The sequence below is a fragment of the Oncorhynchus nerka genome, linkage group LG3 (assembly GCF_034236695.1).
Source record: "Oncorhynchus nerka isolate Pitt River linkage group LG3, Oner_Uvic_2.0, whole genome shotgun sequence".
In the NCBI taxonomy this organism is placed as follows: domain Eukaryota; kingdom Metazoa; phylum Chordata; class Actinopteri; order Salmoniformes; family Salmonidae; genus Oncorhynchus; species Oncorhynchus nerka.
In genome coordinates this window covers 35341046-35363180 of record NC_088398.1, presented here as the reverse complement: position 1 = coordinate 35363180, position 22135 = coordinate 35341046, and the positions used below count along the sequence as shown (strand labels likewise).

The window sequence follows — 22135 nt, the reverse complement described above, 5'->3', positions numbered from 1 at the left end:
TAAAAACCAATATAAGAATACTGGCCTTGCTGACATTTTGGCTGGAGATGGATTCAATCACATGAATGAGAGTTTTGTGGCTCTATCTATTGCAACTAATACTGCCAACTCAGACCAGGAAATACCATTGGTCAATGAAGATCATTGATTATCACCATATTGCCCTCTTGTAAAAGTGTCTTCCACTTTTATCCTCTTGAACGGTCTATTACCCAACAGGTAGATTAGATTCTGCTGTTTCGATCTCTCCTCAGTCCTCAAGAATAGTCTCAGTTTTCTAGAACAATGATTCCAAGGCCGGGATTCAATGAAATGTGCATTATCGACACATTGACTTGACTTTTAAAGGTAATTTACGTTTACTCTCTGTCCCCATAGCAGAACCCTTTTTGGTTCCAGGTAGAACCCTTTCCACAGAGGGTTCTACCTGGAACAAGAAAAGGGTTCTTCAAAGGGTTATTCTATGGGCACAGGTTCTACTATAGATAGCATTTTTGAGTGTGCTGTGAATGCAATCTCTACGAACATCAGGGAAAACTCAAATTAAAGTGCCTTCCGAAAATATTCATACCCTTTATATTTTATCCTTACGCAACTACACACAATACCCCATAATGACAAAGTGAAAACATGTTTTTAGACATTTTTGCAAATGTATTGAAAATGAAATACAGATATCTCATTTACACCCCTGAGTCAACACTTTATAGAAGCATCTTTGGCAGTGATTACAGCTGTGAGTCTTTCTGGGTAAGTCTCTAAGCGCTTTCCACACCTGGATTGTGCAACATTTGCCTATTATTATTTTCAATTCTTCAAGCTCTGTCAAATTGGTTTGACAGAGATTTTCAGGTAGATTTAAGTCAAAACTGTAACTCGGCCACTCAGGAAATTCACTGTCTTCTTGTGTTTTAGGTTATTGTCCTGCTGAAAGGTGAATTCATCTCGCAGTGTCTGGTGGAGAGCAGACTGAAACAGGGTTTCCTCCTCCATTCCATTTTTTTCTATCCTGAAAAACTCCCCAGTCCTTAACTATTACAAGCATACCCATAACATGATGCAGCCACCACTATGCTTGAAAATATGGAGAGTGGTACTCAGTAATGTGTTATATTGGATATGACCCAAACATAACACTTTGTATTCAGGACCAAAAGTTAATTGCTTTGCCACATTTTTTGCAGTATTACTTGTGTGCTTTATTGCAAACAGGATGCATGTTTTGGAATTGTTTTAATTCTGTACAGGCTTCCTTCTTTTTGCTCTGTCAATTAGGTTAGTATTGTGGAGTGACTATCCATCCTCAGTTTTATCCTATCACAGCCATTTAACTCAGTAACTCTTTTAAAGTCACCATTGATTGACTGAGGGACCTTACAGATTATTGAATGTGTGGGGTACAGAGATGAGGTAGTCATTCAAAAATAATGTTAAACAATATTATTGCAGACAGAGGGAGTCCATATGACGTATTTAGTCTTGCCATAACAAAGGGTTGAATAGTTATTGGCTACAGACATTTCAGCTTTTCATTTATTTGTAAAAATAAATGTTAAAACATATTTCCACTTTGACATTATGGGCCAGTGACAAAAGAAATCAAATGTCAATCCATTTTAAATTCAGGCTGTAACACAACAAAATGTGGAGAAGGTCAAGGGTGTAAATGCACTGTATCCCTTCAAGCTGCGACTCGAATGGCCCATATGAATGATCCATGGCCTCAGGCCTTGGTTCAGAACATAGAGATCTTACAGTAACCCAATAAATGATGAGGTGTTATACAACATCCCGGGTTCAGTAGCAGCCATCCTTCCAGCTGCCGTCTCTCAGGGCGCTTAGCGCAGCCAGGCTCTTTGGGGGGGTCAATAGACTGCAAGAAAGTGAGAGGGGTCGAGAGAGAGAGAGTGAGAGATAGGGAGGGAGGGAGATATATTTATATAGAGAGAGATTCAAAGATAAATCACTCAGAATGAAATGGGAGAGTTGAGTTATACATTTAGACCCAATCGTATGAGGATATGTTGCACTGCTAATGAACGTGTTTTGTATTGATTATGAAGTTCTTATGTAGGTACCCTTCATATAAAGTGTAACAACAACAACATTTTATAGAAATACTGCTTTTCCTCTCATACTTTTCTATTTAACATGACCCTCGATAATGTACTCACATTCTTGAGGCTACAATAATCAGCTAAAGGTAATATTATATAATATCATGGATAACATACAGTAGATAATCTATAATCATATTTTTTATAGCACGCTAATGTTAATTTGGAAAGTAAAATAGACAGGCATCTTTTCACCCTTAGTCCGAATGACCCTATTTACCTGTGTGTGGGCTGGGCAATCTTGCTGGGGCGGGGGGTGCCACCGGTCCCTGTGAAAGAGGCGGGTCGTGGTAAGGCACTACGGGGATGGAGGAGGGCTGGGGGACACCACTGGGGATGGTGACTTTGAGGGACTTGGGTGCACTGCTGGGGATGTTGTGAAGAATGGCAGAGGTAGGGAGGGTGTTGGAGGAGGAGAAGGGACCCTGTTGGACCGTGGGGCTGACATAGGCTGTGGCCTTGACAGGGTGTCTGGGGGTTGTGTGGAAGTTTCCCACACTCTGGAATCTCTGGCTGAGCTGGGCGGTGGAGGGAACTGAAGGCAGAGGAAAAGGAAAGAAGGGTTAGTCAGTCATCAAACTATTCTAACCCAAGAATGTGGGGTGCAATGGCTTAAATTAAATAGGCTTACATAAACAGGTGATACTGGTTCCTTTTCTGTTAAGTCATTGTGTAAAGAATCAACATATTTTATACATAACACGTATCAAAAAAATAAAAACTCTGTAAGAGGAGGAGGAAAACAATAAATCAAAATAAAGGGCAAGACAGTGTGCAGGATTCCTGTACTGACACAACTGATGGTAAACCAAAATGGGAGGGATCTTACTGGAGGACTGAAGTCGTGCGAGCCCATTGGACGAGTCGAAGCTTTGGCTGTTCCGCATGGTTACTGGCAGGGAGGAGGGGCCAGATGTGTGATTGACAGGAGACACCAGGCTTGGAACAACCCTGGGATCGCAATGCGTGCTGGGAGCTCGGATCAGGTTGGGCATGCTTCTCCGCAGCTTGTCTACATTACCATGGAGACACAATCAAATGTCCACAGTCAAAAGAGGGAAGTTAAAAATCCATTGCAATCAAACCGGGAAGACATGCATGAAACGTATTACTCTGTGTTTAGGCCAATGTTCTTCAGTCCTGGTCCTGGAGATCAACAGGGTATGCAGGCTTTAATTCCAGCTCAGTACCAACACAATTCAACTACCCAAGGCCTGATGATCAGCTGATAAGTTGAATTAGATGTGTTAGTATTGGGCCAGAACAAAAGCCTGCATACCCTGTGGGTCTACTAGGATGGAACACCCCAGCTCTAGACTGACCTGTGCTGGACCTGTATCCATATGTGTCCACGATGAGTCTGGAGGGTCCGGAGAATTGCTGCTGGTACTGGGACAACCCACTGAGGGAGTACTGAGGGGTGGAGGTGCTGCGCCTGCTGCACTCCCTGATACTGGAGATACTGGAGAAGGTGTGTGAGTGAGACAGGCTGCCCCACTGCATGGACCCAGTCCTGAGCAGCCGAGGCTGGGGCGGAGGGAGCTGGTTGTAGCCCTCCTCATCCTCCTCTTCCTCGTCCAGGTTCATCTCGCTGCACCGGAGTGAGAAGCTGGAGCTGCGACGGCTGGCCGTGATCGAAGAAGAAGTAGTGGCGTACTCCTGACGCAGGCCTGGTGAAGGGAGACATACAGTACCACCCAAAACTTTGGACACACCTACTCATTCAAGGGTTTTCTTTATTTTCACTTTCATGTTCCTTGATAACAAACATGTATGCCATCTGTAAATATGAATACATTTGTTAAATGATGAGCCTAGATGATTTAGCCATGGAAAACGTTAGGAACCTTCCCTCTAGCCACGATTTGCTGAGATAATGGATTAGCCGGACATGCCGAGAGATGAGTTCGGATTGGTCTGTCATGTAGCACGCTTCTGGTCAGTATGTGTAGGAAATCCTTTCTAACGCAGCTCTTTTTGAAAGATATCAAGAAGAACTGCGAAACTGTTGCTAATACTCTCCACTTTCTGGCAGAGAGAGTTTTGAAATCAGTTGAATGCCCGTTGGAAGCAGTGTATGATAGCTAAGGCGTTTGATTGCAAATATGCGGAGGGAGTCAAAAAGAGAACGCCTGTCTCCGGATTACTCTGTGTGGTAATATTATTTGCAACGCCGATCCAGTTGCATTGCTAGTTATAGCCTAATGTTAGCTAGCTAGTTAACATTGAATCTTGTTGGTTAGCTTTCGCTACCTATAGATTCATGCAGGGTAGTAATTTTAAGATTTGGGATTATGGTTAATTGTTTATCTAGCTACATGTCTAAACAAAAGACTTCACTATGCAAGTAACCATTTCGCTGTACCGCTTACACATTCTGTATCCTGTGCATGTGACAAATAAACATTAATTTTAGTTGATATAATGTGTGTTTACCATAGACTGTAATGTGAAGAACAACATGACCTGCACCAAAGTCAAATTAGGATATAACGTTAGGCCAGGGCTCTCCAACCCTCTTCCTGAAGAGCTACCGTCCTGTAGGTTTTCACTCCAACCATTACCTAGCACACCTGATTCTAATAATTACCAGGTTGATAAGCTGAACCAGGTTAGTTACAACTGGGGTTGGAGCAGAAACCTACTGGATGGTAGCTCTCCAGGAACATGGTTGGGGACCCCTGCGTTAGGCCAATGAGACAGTGTCCAAGTTCTAAAATTCTCTGGTAGAATGCCTTGCTTTTATCTCATCACACTCACAACCTTAAGCTATTTTTTGTAATTAGCTCACCATTAACTTGTAAATAATGACCTTGTTGTGAGTTTATTTTCCTGTAATAATTCATACAAATTAGCTAAAGTTAAGACGCTGTCAGCTACAGTGCATTTCGGAAAGTATTCAGACTGCTTGACTTTTTCCACAATTGGTTTATTTTATTCCACAATTTATTTACATAAGTATTCAGACTGTTTGCTATGAGACTAGAAATTGAGCTCAGGTGCATCCTGTTTCCATTGATCATCCTTGAGATGTTTCTACAACTTGATTGGAGTCTACACTGTGGTAAATTCAATTGATTGGACATGATTTGGAAAGGCAGACACCTGTCTATATAAGGTCATACGGTCAACAGTGCATGTCAGAGTAAAAACCAAGCCATGAGGTCGAAGGAATTGTCCGTAGAGCTCCAGGACACGATTGTGTCGAGGTACAAAATCTGGGGAAGGGTACAAAAAACATTCTGCAGCAATGAAGGTCCCCAAGAACCCAGTGGCCTCCATCATTCTTAAATTGAAGTTTGAAATCACCAAGACTCTGTCTAGAGCTGGCCGCCCACTTAAACTGAGCAATCGGGGGAGAAGGGCCTTGGTCAGGGAGGTGACCAAGAAACCGATGGTCACCCGGAAAGAGCTCCAGAGTTCCTCTGTGGAGATGAGAGAACCTTCCAGAAGGACAACCATCTCTACAGCACTCCGCCAATCAGGCCTTTATGGTAGAGTGGCCAGACGGAAGTCACTCCTCAGTAAAAGGCACATGACAGCCCGCTTGGAGTTTGCCAAAAGACACATAAATGACTCTCAGACCATGTGAAACTGTCATGAGAATTTTCAATCCCAATGATAATACCTAACAATCAATAGCTCTGATAAATCCCTGTGGTTTGTAAGACCATGGGTATAATAATAATTAGTCAAAGACTCAGCTTATGCAAAAGGTTAGCACAGTTTATTCAGAGAACGTTTTAAAGTCAAGAATAGAAGGACATCCATTTTATAGCTGCGCACATACTTCCACAAAAACAGTAGATATCCTACACACATACTATCCCACTACCCAGCCGACAAAGATTAGGGGTGGCTGTGGGAATCACTCCCCGTCCTCCCTCAAGATAGGGAGACCCTGAGAAGTACTCTCAGTGGCCCCCAGCCAAGGTCGGCACTGAATCCTGCTCAGACAGCCTGGTTTTTAAGACACTACAAAGACAAACATTAGCTATATTGTTTTACCCTAATTCTGACTAGAACTACACATTTATTGATTATAATTTTATACAATCTAATCAATTCCATACAATTATATGGTTTCAGGGTGGAATATTCTAATCATTCAATTAACAGAAACAAGATTCTCTGGTCTGATGAAACCAACATTGAACTCTTTGGCCTGAATGCCAAGTGTCACGTCTGGAGGAAACCCGACACCATCCCTACGTTGAAGCATGGTGTTGGCAGCATCGTGCTGTGGGGATGTTTTACAGCGGCAGGAACTGGGAGACTAGTCAGGATCGAGGGAAAGATGAACAGAGCAAAGTACAGAGAGATCCTTGAAGAAAACCTGCTCTAGAGCGCTCAGGACCTCAGACTGGGGCAAAGGTTCACCTTCAAACATGACAATGACCTTAAACACACAGCCAAGACAATGCAGGAGTTGCTTCGGGACAAGTCTCTGAATGTCCTCTGGCCCAGCCAGAGCCCGATCAAACATCTCTGGAGAGACCTGAAAAAAGCTGTGCCGCGACGTTCCCCATCCATCCTGACAGAGCTTGAGAGGATCTGCAGGAAAAAAATGGAAGAAACTCCCCAAATACAGGTGTGCCAAGCTTGTAGCGTCATACCCAAGAAGACTCAAGGCTGTAATCGCTGCCAAAGCTGCTTCAACAAAGTACTGAGTAAAGTCTGAATACTTGTGTAATTATGATATCAGTTTTTTATTTTTAATACACTAGAAAAAGTTTCTAAACAACAGCTTTTACTTTGTCATTATGGGGTATTGTGTGTAGATTGATAAGAAAAAAAGTAAAAGGGTCTGAATACTTTCCGAATGCACTATTTATTATATGGTCATTATTGGAACTGGCTAGCCAGCTAACTTAACGTTAGCTAGCTAAAAAGCTAGAGAGGAACAAAAACATTGTTTAGAAAGTTGATTTTAGTTGCATGGTATGCTAGATTGACATACACTAAATTCATTTTTAACCAGGCTGCTGATGTCATGCAGCCTGTCGTTTTTGTGTTTATACTTTTTCATAACGACAACGATAAGTTTGATGTCGGGCGACAATAGAATGCTCATGATGCAACAACTGTATACAAACATACACTACCATACTCTCTCTGTTTAGCACATGGCCTCACATGTGAATTCTTAAATAGATGGGTGGGGCTTAGGGTGTGAATGATGCTGAATGGGTGTAGCCAAAGAAGAGCTCTCCAGTAGGTGTACCAAAACATTCAAGGGACATTTTTTCAAAAGTGGGGTTGCAAATGTATCAACTTTCAAAGCAGAATTACTTTCCCATTGTTCCTCAACTGTAGTGTATGATATACAATTTTCTAGCTCTGAGTTTCTACTTTTATCCCATGTAAAAAAAAACATTTTAAATGTTGTTACATAAGACCAAATCAAGCCGGTCGGTCACATTTATGCTTCATGGTAGAACAATGAACAAAATATATTGTTAGCATATACAGCTACATATGTTCCTTCCACATCATCTAGCGTGTTTATAAGGTGTATCCAAAACAAAATGTTATTGAGTTTATTGTTAATTTCTACTTGTACAATTCCCAACTGATGAAGATATTTATCATTACAAAAGCAGTAGAGTGTAATCTACTCACTCTCCTCCTGCAGTCGAGCCATGACCTGTACGTCTGTCATGTCCTGTAGTTTATAGCCCATAGATATAGTGTCATCCTCCAGCTCTGAAGTGCCTACCTCACTATTCATGGAAGACTGGGGGCTGACCGCAGCATGCTGCCGACTCACACCTGCAACTACAGAGGACACGGTAATGTATGCTAATGTACGGTAATGAATAATAATATATTTATTTTATATAGTGCTTTTCATTCAAATAAGTATCTCAAAGATGCTATAAAATAAAATAAAATATATAGGGTTCTGGAGGTTGGATGATGGTCTTCCACAGCTTCAGATGGTAATGTATGGTAAAGTAATGTGTTGCTAAAGCTAATATATGAATTTACTGCAACTCCTTTCCTTTTTCTGTAGTGTACTGAACACAATAGTTCAGTGCAAGAAGATGTGTATAAAAATATGAGGTGAATACAAATCTTTTTGGAATAGTGTGATATATTTGATATTGCTGTGGAGTGAGGATGCTGCAGTACTGTTGGTGAATTAACATATTTCAGTGTGTTATTACTTTCAAGGACAACATGATCACTCATGGAATTATGGGTCTTCACCTCTTTTAACTCAGCAATGGTACATCATGCTTCATAACAGTGATGAGTCTTACTGTGGTAAACCGAGTTAAGGCTGCAGGAGCCCCTCCCTGGGAGAGTCTGCTGCTGGAGCAAGGGATGGCAGGATGCAGAGAAAGGAGCTGGAAAAAAGAAAGAGGAAATGGGTTCAAAATAGAGAGGGAGAGCCATAGAAAGCCTTGACACTATCCCAAATCAACCCCTAGCCCGTAGTCCTTAGGCACATTATATAGATTTAAAAGTATTGAAAGAAAAAAAGTATACCTAGCCAGCATCAAAGGTCAAGGTGGAACTATTACTATTTTGCTGACAGCAATCTAACCCTCTCAAAAATACACTGCCTTCGGAAAGTATTCACACCCTTGACTTTTTCCACATTTTGTTGTGTTATAGCCTAAATAAAACATTTATTAAATTGGATTTTGTGTCACTGATCTACACACAATATCCCATAATGACAAAGTGTTTACAAATTAATAAGAAATGAAAAGTTGAAATGGTTTGAGTCAATAAGTATTCAACCCCTTTGTTTTGGCAAGTCTAAATAAGTTCAGGAGTAAAAATATGCTTAACAAGTCACAAGTTGCATGGACTCACTCTGTGCAATAATAGTGTTTGACTTGATTATTTACTTCCCCATCTCTGTACCCAACACATACAATTATCTGTAAGGTCCCTCAGTTTTCCAATGATTCACAAAGGGCACCTACTGGTAGACGGGAAAAACAAAACAAAAACGGACATTGAATATCCAATTGAGCATGGTGCAGTTATTAATTACACTTTGAATTGTGTCTCAATACACACAGTCACTACAAAGACACAGGAAGCCTTCCTAACTCAGTTGCCAGAGAGGAAGGAAACCGCTCAGGGATTTCACCATGAGGCCAACGGTGATTTTAAAACAGTTAGAGTTTAATTACTGTGATAGGACATAAATGAGGATGGATCAACAATATTGTAGTTACTCAACACTACTAACATAAATGAAATAGTGAAAAGAAGGACGCCAGTACAGAATAAAAATAATGCTGCAAAAAAACTGCCAAAGAAATTAACTTTTTGTTATGTTATGTTTGGGGCAAATCAAACAGAACACATCACTGAGTTCCACTCTTCATATTTTGAAGCATGGTGGTGGCTACATCATGTTATGGGTATGCTAGTCATCGGCAAGGACTAGGGAGTTTTTAATTATAAAAGGAATAGAGCTAAGCACGACTTCTACCGAAGGTGGCTCCTCTCCCTGTTCGGGTGGTGCTCGGCGGTCGTCGTCACCGACCTACTAGTTGCCACCGATCCATTTTTCCTTTTCGTTTGTGTCTGTCTGTTTTGTTTTGTTTACACCTGTGTCCTATTAGTTAATTTCGGTGGGTTTATTAACCTCCGCTGCCTGATAGTCTTTGTGCGGGATTATTTGCTGTGTTTGCTCTGTTAGGGGTGCCTGTTTTGCGCCACAGGTTTTTTTTTCTCACAGTCGTTGTATTGTTTGTATTGTATTAGGAGTAGAGGTTTCTCCTCCATGTGTTTCATGATTCTTCCCTATGTGTGGCGACTTCGTTGGGGTGTGTTTCCCCACCTGCTGTTGTTGTTTTGGGACTTTATAATAAACGACTGTGCCACTGGGACTTCCTTGCTCTCCTGCTCCTGACTCCTGCACCTACCTCTTCTTATGAGGCACCTAACAAGAAGAAAACGTATGTTTCCAACAGACAACACATCAGTGAGTACCACTAATCATAAAACAAATTCACCTTTCAGCAGGACAATTACCTAAAGCACAAGGCCCAATATACACTGGAGTTGCTTACCAAGATGTTATAGAAAGTTCCTGAGTGCCCTAGTTACAGTTTTGACTTAAATCGGCTTGAAAATCTATGGACAGCCTTGAAAAAGGTGTCTAGCAATGATCAACAACAACTTGACTGAGCTGAATCATTTTTAAAAGATTAATGGGCAAATATTTTACAATCCAGGTGTGCAAAGCTCTTAGTGACTTACCCAGAAAGACTCGCAGCTGTAATAGCTGCTGATTTTAACATATTGACTCACAGGGTTGAATACTTATCTAATCAAACTATATTAGCGTTTCATTTTCCATTAATAAAAAAATTTGACATTAGAGTATTTTGTGTAAATCGTTAACAAAAAATGACAATTAAATCAACTCTGTAACATAACAAAATGTGAAAAATGTTGAGGGGTGTGAATACATTCTGAAGGGTTCAAGCCAGGGATCATAATTTGTAAATCATAAGTTTAATATACTTTAAATTATTTTATGATAAGTCCCAGACTTGTAAAATGAAATATGGATGATTAACAGTCCTAGAGTCATATGCGGTCACTGAATTTCTTACACATACAACAGATTATTTTTTCCTTCATGAGCATGGCCTTATTTCTATTACAACATATTCCATTCACCCAGTTCAATGTAACAGCGATATGTTCAGGCTACATGATACTCAAATTTTCCCTATACCCATCATGAGATTGCTACAACCTAGACCTATGACTGAAAGTTTACAACGTAGGTGCACACAGGTCAAGGGAAAATTTGAGGCGACAGACAGTGACACATTCAATACAGCCTTGCACACTCTTCCATGCATCTAGCTGATCTAGGGTGTAATCATTAGTCCGACAGTTTCAAACGAGAGATTCTATTGGACAAATGTAACCCTGTTTCATTGTTTCATTCCGTTTAACACAGTTAACTTTCATAGCAGCCACGTTGTATTCCTTCTCACATCTATACGCTCTCCTCCTCTCACCTTTTCCCTTCACTTGTGAACTTCAATGCACAACACATCAGCTGTATGTGACCAGGCAAAAAAACTTTCCAAGCCAAACCATATCAATACCGCTACACCCAGCCCACATCGTTGTTGCCATATTGGCTAAAGTAATATTATACTCAACATAGCTAATAGAACACGTTAGTAAACCCGCTACATTCATGCAGTAACGTTATAGTGTACAATGAGTAAGAACTTTAGCACTTACACCGGCTGTCCCCGGTGTCAAAAAAATTGTAAAACCAAAAGCTTACCTTGACTTCAAATCAAATGAAATTATATTGGTAACACAAACACATACAGTTGAAGTTGGAAGTTTACATACACTTAGGTTGGAGTCATTAAAACTTGTTTTTCAACCATTCCACAAACTATAGTTTTGGCAAGTCGGTTAAGACAACTACTTTGTTTACAGACAGGTATTACAGACAGATTATTTTACTTATAATTCACTGTATCACAATTCCAGTGGGTCAGAGTTTACATACACTAAGTTGACTGTGCCTTTAAACAGCTTGGAAAATTCCAGAAAATTATGTCATGGCTTTAAAAGCTTCTGAAAGGCTAATTGACATCATTTGAGTCAATTGGAGGTGTACCTGTGTATGTATGTCAAGGCCTACCAGTGCCTCAGTGCCTCTTTGCTTGACATGGGAAAATCAAAATAAATCAGCCAAGACCTCAGAAAAAAAATTGTAGACCTCCACAAGTCTGGTTCACCCTTGGGAGCAATTTCCAAATGCCATAAGGTACCACGTTCATCTGTACAAACAATAGTACGCAAGTATAAACACCATGGGACCACGCAGTCGTCATACCGCTCAGTAAGGAGACACGTTCTGTCTCCTAGAGAGACAAAGTGCGGAAAATGGTGTGAAAAGTGCAAATCAATCCCAGAACAACAGCAAAGGACCTTGTGAAGATGCTGGAGGAAACAGGTACAAAAGTATCTATATCCACAGTAAAACGGTCCTATACCGCTCAGCAAGGAAGAAGCCACTGCTCCAATACATATGAAATGAGTAAAGCAGTATTTAGCATTATTAAAGTGACTAGTGTTCCATTTTTAAAGTGACCAGTGAGTCCATGTCTGGGTATATAGGGCAGCAGCCTCTAAGGTGCAGGGTTGAGTAACCGGGTGGTATCCAGCTAGTGATGGCTATTTAACAGTCTGATGGCCTTGCGATAGAAGCTGTTTTTCAGTCTCAGTCTTTTTGGCCTTCCTGTAACATCAGGTGCTGTAGGTGTCCTGGAGGGCAGGCAGTGTGCCCCCGGTGATGCGTTGGGCAAAGCACACCACCCTCTGGAGAGCCCTGTGGTTGCTGGCGGTGCAGTTGCCGTACCAGGCCGTTATACTGCTTGACAAGATGCTCCCAATTATGCATCTGTAAAAATTTGTGAGGGTCTAATGGGCCAGACAAATTTCTTCAGCCTCCTGAGATTGAAAAGGTGCTGTTGCGCCATCTACTCCACTCTTTCTGTGTGGGGGGACCCTTTCAGATTGTCCGTGATGTGTACGCCGAGGAACTTGAAGCTTTTCACCTTCTCCACTGTGTTTCCTGAAGTCCAATACAGCTCCTTCATTTTGATGACTTTGAGGGAGAGGTTATTTTCCTGGCACCACTCCTCCAGGGCCTTCACCTCCTCCCTGTAGGCTGTCTGGTCATTGTTGGTAATTAGGCCTACTACTGTTGTGTCGTCTGCAAACTTTATGATTGAGTTGGAGGCGTGCGTAGCAACGCAGTCATGGGTGAACAGGGAGTACAAGAGGGGGCTGAGCACACAACCTTGTGGGCCCCTGTGTTGAGGATCAGTGAAGTGGAGGTGTTTTTTCCTACTTTTACCACCTGGTGGCAGCCCAGGACCCAGTTGCACAGGGCGGGGTTCAGACCCAGGGTCCCAACCTTAATGATGAGCTTGGAGGGTACTATGGTGTTGAAGGCTGAGCTATAGTCAATGAATAGCATTCTTACATAGCGATTCCTCTTGTCCAGATGGGATAGAGCAGTGCGATGGCGATTGCATCGTTTGTGGATCTATTGGGCATTATGCATATTGAAGTGGGTCTAGGGTGTCAGGAAAGGTGATATGATCCTTACCTAGCCTCTCAAAGCACTCCATGATAACAGAAGTGAGTGCTACAGGGCAATAGTAATTTAGTTCAGTTACCTTTGCTTTCTTGGGAACATGAACAATGGTGGACATCTTGAAGCAAGTGGGGACAGCAGACTGGGATAACAAAAGATTAAATATGTCCGTAAACACTCCAGCAAGCTGGTCTGCGCATGCTCTGAGTACGTAGCTAGTGATGCCGTCTAGGCCTGCAGCCTTGCTAGGGTTAACACGCTTAAAAGTCTTACTCACGTTGGCCACGGAGAACAAGAGCCCACAGTCCTTGGGAGCGATCCGCATCCGTTGCACTGTGTTATCCTCAAAGCTGGCGAAGGTGGTTCGCGCTTTCAGTTTTGTGCGAATGCTACCATCTATGCACGGTTTCTGGTTTGGATAGGTTTTAACAGTCCCAGTGGGAACTACATCCCCTATACACTTCTTGATGAACTCAGTCACCGTGTCTGTGTATACATCAATGTTATTTTCAGAGGCTACCCAGAACATGTTGAATAGACCTTAGCATGGGTACTTCCTGTGTAATGGTGTATGCTGCAAGTCGGGAAGCAAGTTCAGGGAGTGAAAACATTTAATTAATTAATTAAACAAACAGCGCACCGACATGAAACAGATACAGATACACATACACATACAATGATGACTGGAGTGACAAATATAGGGCAGGTAATCAAGGAGGTAATGGAGTTCAGGTGAGTGTCATAATGCACAATCACACTTAAGATGGTGACAGGTGTGGGCCATGACGAGCAGACTGGTGGCCTAGAGGACGGAGAGGGAGCACACATGACACCCTGTTTGAGTTTCTTCCTATAGGAAGGGAGGAGCAAAATGTAGTTATGAGCTGATTTGCCAAAGGGAGAGCGGGGAAGGGCCTTGTAGGCATCCTGGAAGGGGGAGTAGCAGTGGTCGAGCATTTTAGCAGTGTGAGTTCACACCATGAGTGAGTGAGTGAATGAGTGAGTCATGCACGAGCAAGTGACTTACTGTAAGGTGTGAATAAGGTAATTAGAACTATATGAGATAAATAAAATACACATTTATGGACAAACTATCAATCAAATGTTCACCACTCTGTCTATTCTGGTTGGATAGTGGTGAGAAAATTAAGTGTGTCAGTTCATGTTGTAGGCTTTGATAGTGCTGGCCACGCAGTGCAGGATATGTTACCTGTGGACTCTGTGGTTAGCACAGCAGGTTTAGTGTAAGGCAGGATGGGGCAGCTAAGGGGAGAGATCCACTCTGTGATGGAGCTGTAAGGACGGACAGAGGACACCAGACCCGAGTTGCTGATGTTTCTCCTCCACTTGCCTGGGGAGAAGAGCACATGGAGGTTAGATTGAAATACTTAGACTGACAAAAAAGAACACACACACACACATACAATCTGAGCACATTTTCAAATGACTGAGCACAACAAACCAATTCACAAAGTCACTTGTTCACTGCACCAAATCACCCTTTTCAAGTATTCTGCAAAATGCGTATTCATAATACTTTTGACATGTTTTAATCTTAAAGTGTCTAGTTTTTTTATTATATATTTTTACATCATAAATGTATCAATTGACATCAATTTATGTTGGGAGGTCAAATCATACATGGATGTGGCTGTAAATACTACATTATCATCCTTTATGTTCCATAGGACAAAGTGAATATAGTCACTCTATGTGCAACTATTTGGAATTACAGTGTACTGCACAATGCATCTGAAAAACCTGGATTGTATAATATTCTACTCATCAAAACATAAAACTGATACATTTTGTCAAGTAGAGAGAAGTGATACAGTATCAGTTGACAAGTCACATAGAAAAGGTGATTTTGTACAATTTATGATTTTTTTATTCTATGAATGTACTGTGTGAGGATAGTGGAACTCTTAAGACTGACATATTTAATAAAACATTTTAAAATAATCTAGTTATAGCCAAATACTGTATGGAAAATGATATTTTCCATCTACTATTCCTCTTCACTTAAAAAATTACCGTTTTAAAAAATTATATATTTAATTTTTTACTATTGATTTAAATGTTAAAGTAAACGGTGAGTCTATCATTATCTGATGTATTGGTGGCTAAACAAAATGTTGTCAAGGTACTGTATTTCACAAAGTGTTGTTCAACTCCAATGAAAGCTCAATCAAAGATTATGAGCATACATGCAAGACAGTGGTCATTACAAGTGTTATCGGTTTTGAGTTTTGTACAAAGAGATTTGAAAATATCTGAAAATTGTGCTAAAGTGATTGAAAAACACTATTTCAGATTGTAAAAACTATTGTGTAAAATCTCTGCTTGGACAGGGAGGGCTTTAACAACCAGATGAGCTTTGCAGCTGCAGCTTGTTGGTTCATGGATATTTAGGGGGAATAATTAGGGATTGAACCATGTAAAATCCACAGCAAAAAAACGAAATGTACTCCCTTCAACATCCCTAGTGTACTGGCTGGAACACATAGTGATTAATAGATATGAAAACGTGTGGAGGCTCTGTGTGCACATACAGACACCCTTTTCCCTATATAGTACACTGTTTTTGAGCATAATGAAGTAGACTGTATAGGGAATAGGGTGCCATTTCCTACGCAACCCCAGTTATTGGTAAGCAGCAAGGCACCTGACAGGGAGAGAGAGAGCAGTGCATTAGCATTTAGCGTACTTCACACACAATTAGCCTTACCACTACTGGGTAAAATTAGCAATTCGCTTTTGTCTTCTTGGGGTCCAAACCAGATTAAGGCAAATATTTTTTTCACACAACACATTATTACACCACTACTCTACAACTACATATCTACAATACAAAATGTATAATACCACAATACAACAATGTTACAAAATTACAATGTATGTGTGTGTAGCGTGCGTGTGGTAGTGTGTGTTGCGTATGCATGAGCGTGTCTTTTCACAGCCCACGTTATCCGTTTTTAAAATCAGATTTTACTACTCACTTGTGTTACTTGATGTGGAATAGAGTTCCATGTAGTCATGGCACTATGTAGTACTGTGCGTTTCCCAGAGTTCTGTTCTGGACCTGGGGACTTTGAAGAGACACCTGGTGGAATGTCTTGTGGGGTAGGCATGGGTGTCTGAGCTGTGTGCTAGTTGATTGAACAGACAGCTCCTTGCTTTCAACATTAGTAGTGATGCAATCAATCTCTGCTCTACTTTGATCCAGGAGAGATTGACATGCATGTTATTTATGTTAGCTCTTCGTGTACACTGAAGGCCCAGCCATGCTGCTCTGGTCTGGGCCAACTGTAATTTGCCTATGTCACTCTTTGTGGAACTTGACCATATGACTGGGCAGTTGTCCAGGTGCGATAAAATTAGGGCCTGTAGGACTTGTTTTGTTGATAGCGATGTCAATAAAGCAGAGTAAGGCTTTATTATAGACCTCTCTGCCATTTTAACTACCGTTGCATCAATATGTTCTGACCAGGGTTACATCTAGCAGTTTAGTCTCCTCAACTAGGAGACTAGCTCATACAATGTTTTTTGTTTTTTAAATATTTATCTTATTTCTTGCCACCCATTCTAAAACTGACTGTAGCTCTTTGTTAAGTGGTGCAGTGATTACACTTGCTGTGGTAGCTGATGTGTATAATGTTGAGTCATCAGCATACATGGACAAAAATACTTTACTCAGTGCCAGTGGCAGGTCTTTAGTGAAAAAAGGGGCATAAGCAGCTGCTCTGGGGTATGCCCTACCTGGTCTATGTTGGAGTGGCTTCCAATAAAGAACACCCTCTGTGTTTGGTTAGACAGGTAATTCTCAATCCACGATATAGCAGAGGATATAAAGCCATAACATAGATTCTTTCAGCAGCAGACTATGATCGATAATGTCAAAAGCTGAACTGAAGTCTAACAACTCACAGCTACCTATATGAACAACAGTTAACTGAGACCAGAGGAACAAAGCTGTATTCATGACGTACGGACAGAGAGCCAACCTTTCCTGAATCCATCCTTTGAAAGCAGAGAGAAGGACTTTGAACATACATACACACCCCTTTGGAGACACACTGCAGAGGTGACTGGACAGAGCCACACCAACTAACTGATAGAGAATGTATTGATCCCAAACAATCTTCAAAATAACAAGATTAAACTACACACACTGTAGCAAAGCACACGTGCTGTCTGATGCAGTATTAGTGAACCACTCTGTTTCAGTAGCAGGTAGATTGAAGAATTTTTCAATCGCTTGTTGCTATTTTCACAAGTATGTGTTGAATTTTCAAAATTCTTAGTAATAAACCTCAAACTGTTAACACTTGTAATGCAGCAAGTCTAATATTCTAAATCTTTTTATTGTGCATTCATTTGGTTTGGAGACATCTTTCACCATACAACCATTGATCCAAAATAAAAGTTTACTGTGAAATACCATGCGAACATTGATTTAACCTTTCTAGCGCAGGCTAGCAGAACCCCTCGACAACATTCCGCTGCGTGCGAAATTCAGCGTGCAAAATTCTAATTTTATTTTAGAAATATGTAACTTTCCCACATAAACAAGTCCAATACAGCAAATGAAAGATAAACATTGTGTTAACCTGTTAGTACTCTAGGGGCAGTATTTCATTTTTGGATAAAAAGACGTGCCCGTTTTAAGCGCAATATTTTGTCACGAAAAGATGCTCGAATATGCTTGGAATTGATAGTTTTGGAAAGAAGAGAGTCTTACGTTTCCAGAACTGCAAAGATTTTCACTGTGAGTCCCTTAGAACAAATGCTTCGGGCAAAACCAAGATGTATGACCGACCAGGAAATGAACAGGATTTTTGAGGCTACGTTTTCCATGATCGCCTTATATGGCTGTGAATGCGACAGGAATCAACGGACACTTTATCTTGTTTCCACAAGGTCTCTGCAGCATTGTGACGTATTTGTAGGCATATCATTGGAAGATTGACCATAAGAGACTACAATTGCCAAGTGTCCCGCTTGGTGTCTGCGTGGCATTTGGTGCGCAAAAGTCTGCTCCCAGTATTTTTCCATCCGAATCACAGAAGAATGCAGGCTTCCAGCAACGGCATTTCAATGAAGAGATATATGACAAAACACCTTCAGGATTGATTCAAACAACGTTTTCCATGTTTCAGTCGATATTATGGAGTTAATTCGGAAAAAAGTTCGATGTGTAGGTGACTGAATTTTCGGTTAGTTTCGGTAGCCAAATGCATAGTAACAAAAGGGAACGATGTGTCCTACACAATCATCTTTCAGGAAAAACTGGACATCTGCTATGTAACTGAGAGTCTCCTCATTGAAACATCTGAAGTTCTTCAAAGGTAAATTATTTTATTTGATTCCTTGGCTGGTTTTTGTGAATATGTTGCGTGCTAAATGCTAACGCTAAATGCTAAGCTAGCTATCACCACTCTTACACAAATTATTGATTTTCTCTGGTTCTAAAGCATATTTTGAAAATCTGAGACGACAGGATTGTTAAGAAAAGGATAAGCTTGAGAGCAGGCATATTTATTTCATTTCATTTGCGATTTTTAGAAATCGCTAACGTTGCGTTATGGTAATGAGCTTGAGGCTGTAGTAACGATACCGCATGCGGGATGGGGCGGACTATGAGGTTAATCTACCCATCGTGTCCGATTTAAAAAATGCTTTACAGCGAAAGCACAAAATATGATTATGTTAGGTCATAGCCAAGTCAAAAAAACACAGCCATATTTCCAGCCAAAGATAGGAGTCACAAAAAGCAGAAATATAGATCAAATTAATCACTAGCCTTTGATGATCTTCATCAGATGACACTCATAGGACATCATGTTACGCAATACATGTATGTTTTGTACGATAATGTGCATATTTATATCCAAAAATCTCAGTTTACATTGGCGCCTTACGTGCAGTAATGTTTTGATTCCAAAACATCTGGTGATTTTGCAGAAATACTCATAATAAACATTGATAAAAGTTACAACTGTTATTCACAGAACTGAAGAGACTTCTCCTTAACCTCTTGCTTCTACTTGGGAAGCTTGCGTCCCAACTAGAGCTCTGGAAATGCAAATGCGCTACGCTAAATGCTAATAGTATTAGTTAAAACTCAAAAGTTCATTAAAATACACATGCAGGGTATCAAATTAAAGCTACACTCGTTGTGAATCCAGGCAACAAGTCAGATTTTTAAAATGCTTTTCGGCGACAGCATGAGAAGCTATTATCTGATAGCATGCACCAATACACTACAACACAAAAGCACAGCAGGGGATGTAAACAAAATAATTAGCATTTCGGCGTTACACAAACCGCACAATAAAATAGAAAACAGTCATTCTTTCACCATCTTCTTTGTTGGCACTCCTAGATGTCCCATAAACACTATTGGGTCTTTATTTCGATTAAATCGGGCCATATAAAGCCAAGATATCGTTATATGTAGACTGTGTGATGAAAAAAAAAACAGCGATTTCACAACGTAACGTCATTTTTTAAAATTCAAAAAGTAGACGATAAACTTTCACAAAACACTTCAAAATACGTTTGTAATGCTACTTTAGGTATTAGTAAACGTTAATAAGCTTAAAAATCATCCGTAGGCGATGTAAAAATCATTAGCTGTCGTCTTGGAAAAAATTTCACGAGAGAGCTCTTCCAGAATGATCTGGGCGGAGACTGGAGGTAAGTGGTGCCCCTGTTTTCGGTTCAACCAAGAATCAAAGATGATTCAATTCACAAGACTAGACAACATGGGGATGCTGTGGGAGTTGAATGCTCGGTCTTATCTAATTCGGCTCACTGTTAACAATTGCTGGAAGTGGCGCAAGGATATTTATTTCCATTTTCTGTGATCAGGTTTTCCTGCGCTTTCCGATGTAACGCACGTTATGTAATAGCCACAGTCGTGATTTAACCAGTTTTAAAAACGTCCGAGGGTTTCCTATACACACATTCTAACCATATGAACGTACTATATTCCTGGCATGAGTAGCAGGGCGCTGAAATGTTGCGCGATTTTTAACAAAATGTTCAAAAAAGTAGAGGGTAGGAGCAAGAAGTTAAGTGGTCCGTTTCCGCCCAGGGAGCTTTTGATCTCCTCAAGAATCGGTTTACATCCGCACCTATCCTTGTTACACCTGACGTCTCTAGACAGTTCGTTGTCGAGGTTGACGCGTCAGAAGTGGGCGTGGGAGCCATTCTTTCTCATTCTAACCATATGAACGTACTATATTCCTGGCATGAGTAGCAGGGCGCTGAAATGTTGCGCGATTTTTAACAAAATGTTCAAAAAAGTAGAGGGTAGGAGCAACTAGTTAATGCAACCGCTGTGTCAGATTTCAAAAAAACTTTACGGAAAAAGCATAATCTGAGAACGGCGCTCAGAGCCCAATCCAGCCAGAGAAATATCCGCCATTTTGGAGTCAATAGAAGTTAGAAATAACACTATAAATATTCACTTACCTTTGATGATCTTCATCAGAAGGCACCTATCCTTGTTACACCTGACGTCTCTAGACAGTTCGTTGTCGAGGTTGACGCGTCAGAAGTGGGCGTGGGAGCCATTCTTTCTCATTCTAACCATATGAACGTACTATATTCCTGGCATGAGTAGCAGGGCGCTGAAATGTTGCGCGATTTTTAACAAAATGTTCAAAAAAGTAGAGGGTAGGAGCAACTAGTTAATGCAACCGCTGTGTCAGATTTCAAAAAAACTTTACGGAAAAAGCATAATCTGAGAACGGCGCTCAGAGCCCAATCCAGCCAGAGAAATATCCGCCATTTTGGAGTCAATAGAAGTTAGAAATAACACTATAAATATTCACTTACCTTTGATGATCTTCATCAGAAGGCACTCCCAGGAATCCCAGTTCGACAATAAATGACTGATTTGTTCCATAAAGTCCATCATTTATGTCCAAATAGCCACTTGTTGTTAGCGTGTTCAGCCCAGTAATCCATCTTCATGAGGCGCGAGCACTTCGTCCAGACAAAAACTCGAAAAGTTCCATTACAGGTCGTAGTAACAAGTCAAACGATGTATGGAATCAATCTTTAGGATGTTTTTAACATAAAACATCAATAAGCTTCCAACCGGAGATGTCCTATGTCTGAAGAAAAGCACTGGAACAAGAGATAACTCTGTCGGGAGCGCGAGTCACGAGCCTGAGACACTCTGCCAGGCCACTGACTCAAACAGGTCTCATGAGCCCCTCCTTTATAGTAGAATCCTCAAACCAGTTTCTAAAGACGGTTGACATCTAGTGGAAGCCGTAGGAAGTGCAACTTGACTCCATAGACACTGTGTTTTCGGTAGGCCAAGCTTTGAAAAACTACAAACCTCAGATATCCCACTTTCTGGTTGGATTTTTCTCAGGTTTTCATCTGCCATATGAGTTCTGTTATACTCAGACATCATTCAAACAGTTTTAGAAACTTCACAGAGTGTTTTCTATCCAATACTAATAATAATATGCATATATTAGCATCTGGGACAGAGTCGGAGGCAGTTCACTCTGGGCACGCTATTCATCCAAAAGTGAAAATGCTGCCCCCTATCCCAAAAAGGTTTTAACCACCTAACTGAGGAACTCAATTTAACCTTGTGCAATGCCCTAGATGCAGTTGCACCCCTAAAACCTAAAAACATTTGTCATAAGAAACTAGCTCCCTGGTATACAGAAATACCCGAGCTCTGAAGGAAGCTTCCAGAAAATTGGAATGGAAATTACGCCACACAAAACTGTAAGTCTTCCGACTAGCTTGGAAGACAGTACCGTGCAGTATCGAAGAGCCCTCACTGCTGCTGGATCATCCTGTTTTTCCAACTTAATTGAGGAAAATAAGAACAATCCAAAATGTATTTTTGATACTGTCGCAAAGC

General features: G+C 40.9%; 1 pseudogene; it reads right to left on the bottom strand.

Annotated features, from left to right (window-relative positions):
- Positions 1-1465: 1465 nt before the first annotated feature.
- The window catches only part of LOC115107334 (SLAIN motif-containing protein 1-like), a 41716-nt pseudogene continuing 21046 nt past the window's right edge, over positions 1466-22135 (bottom strand).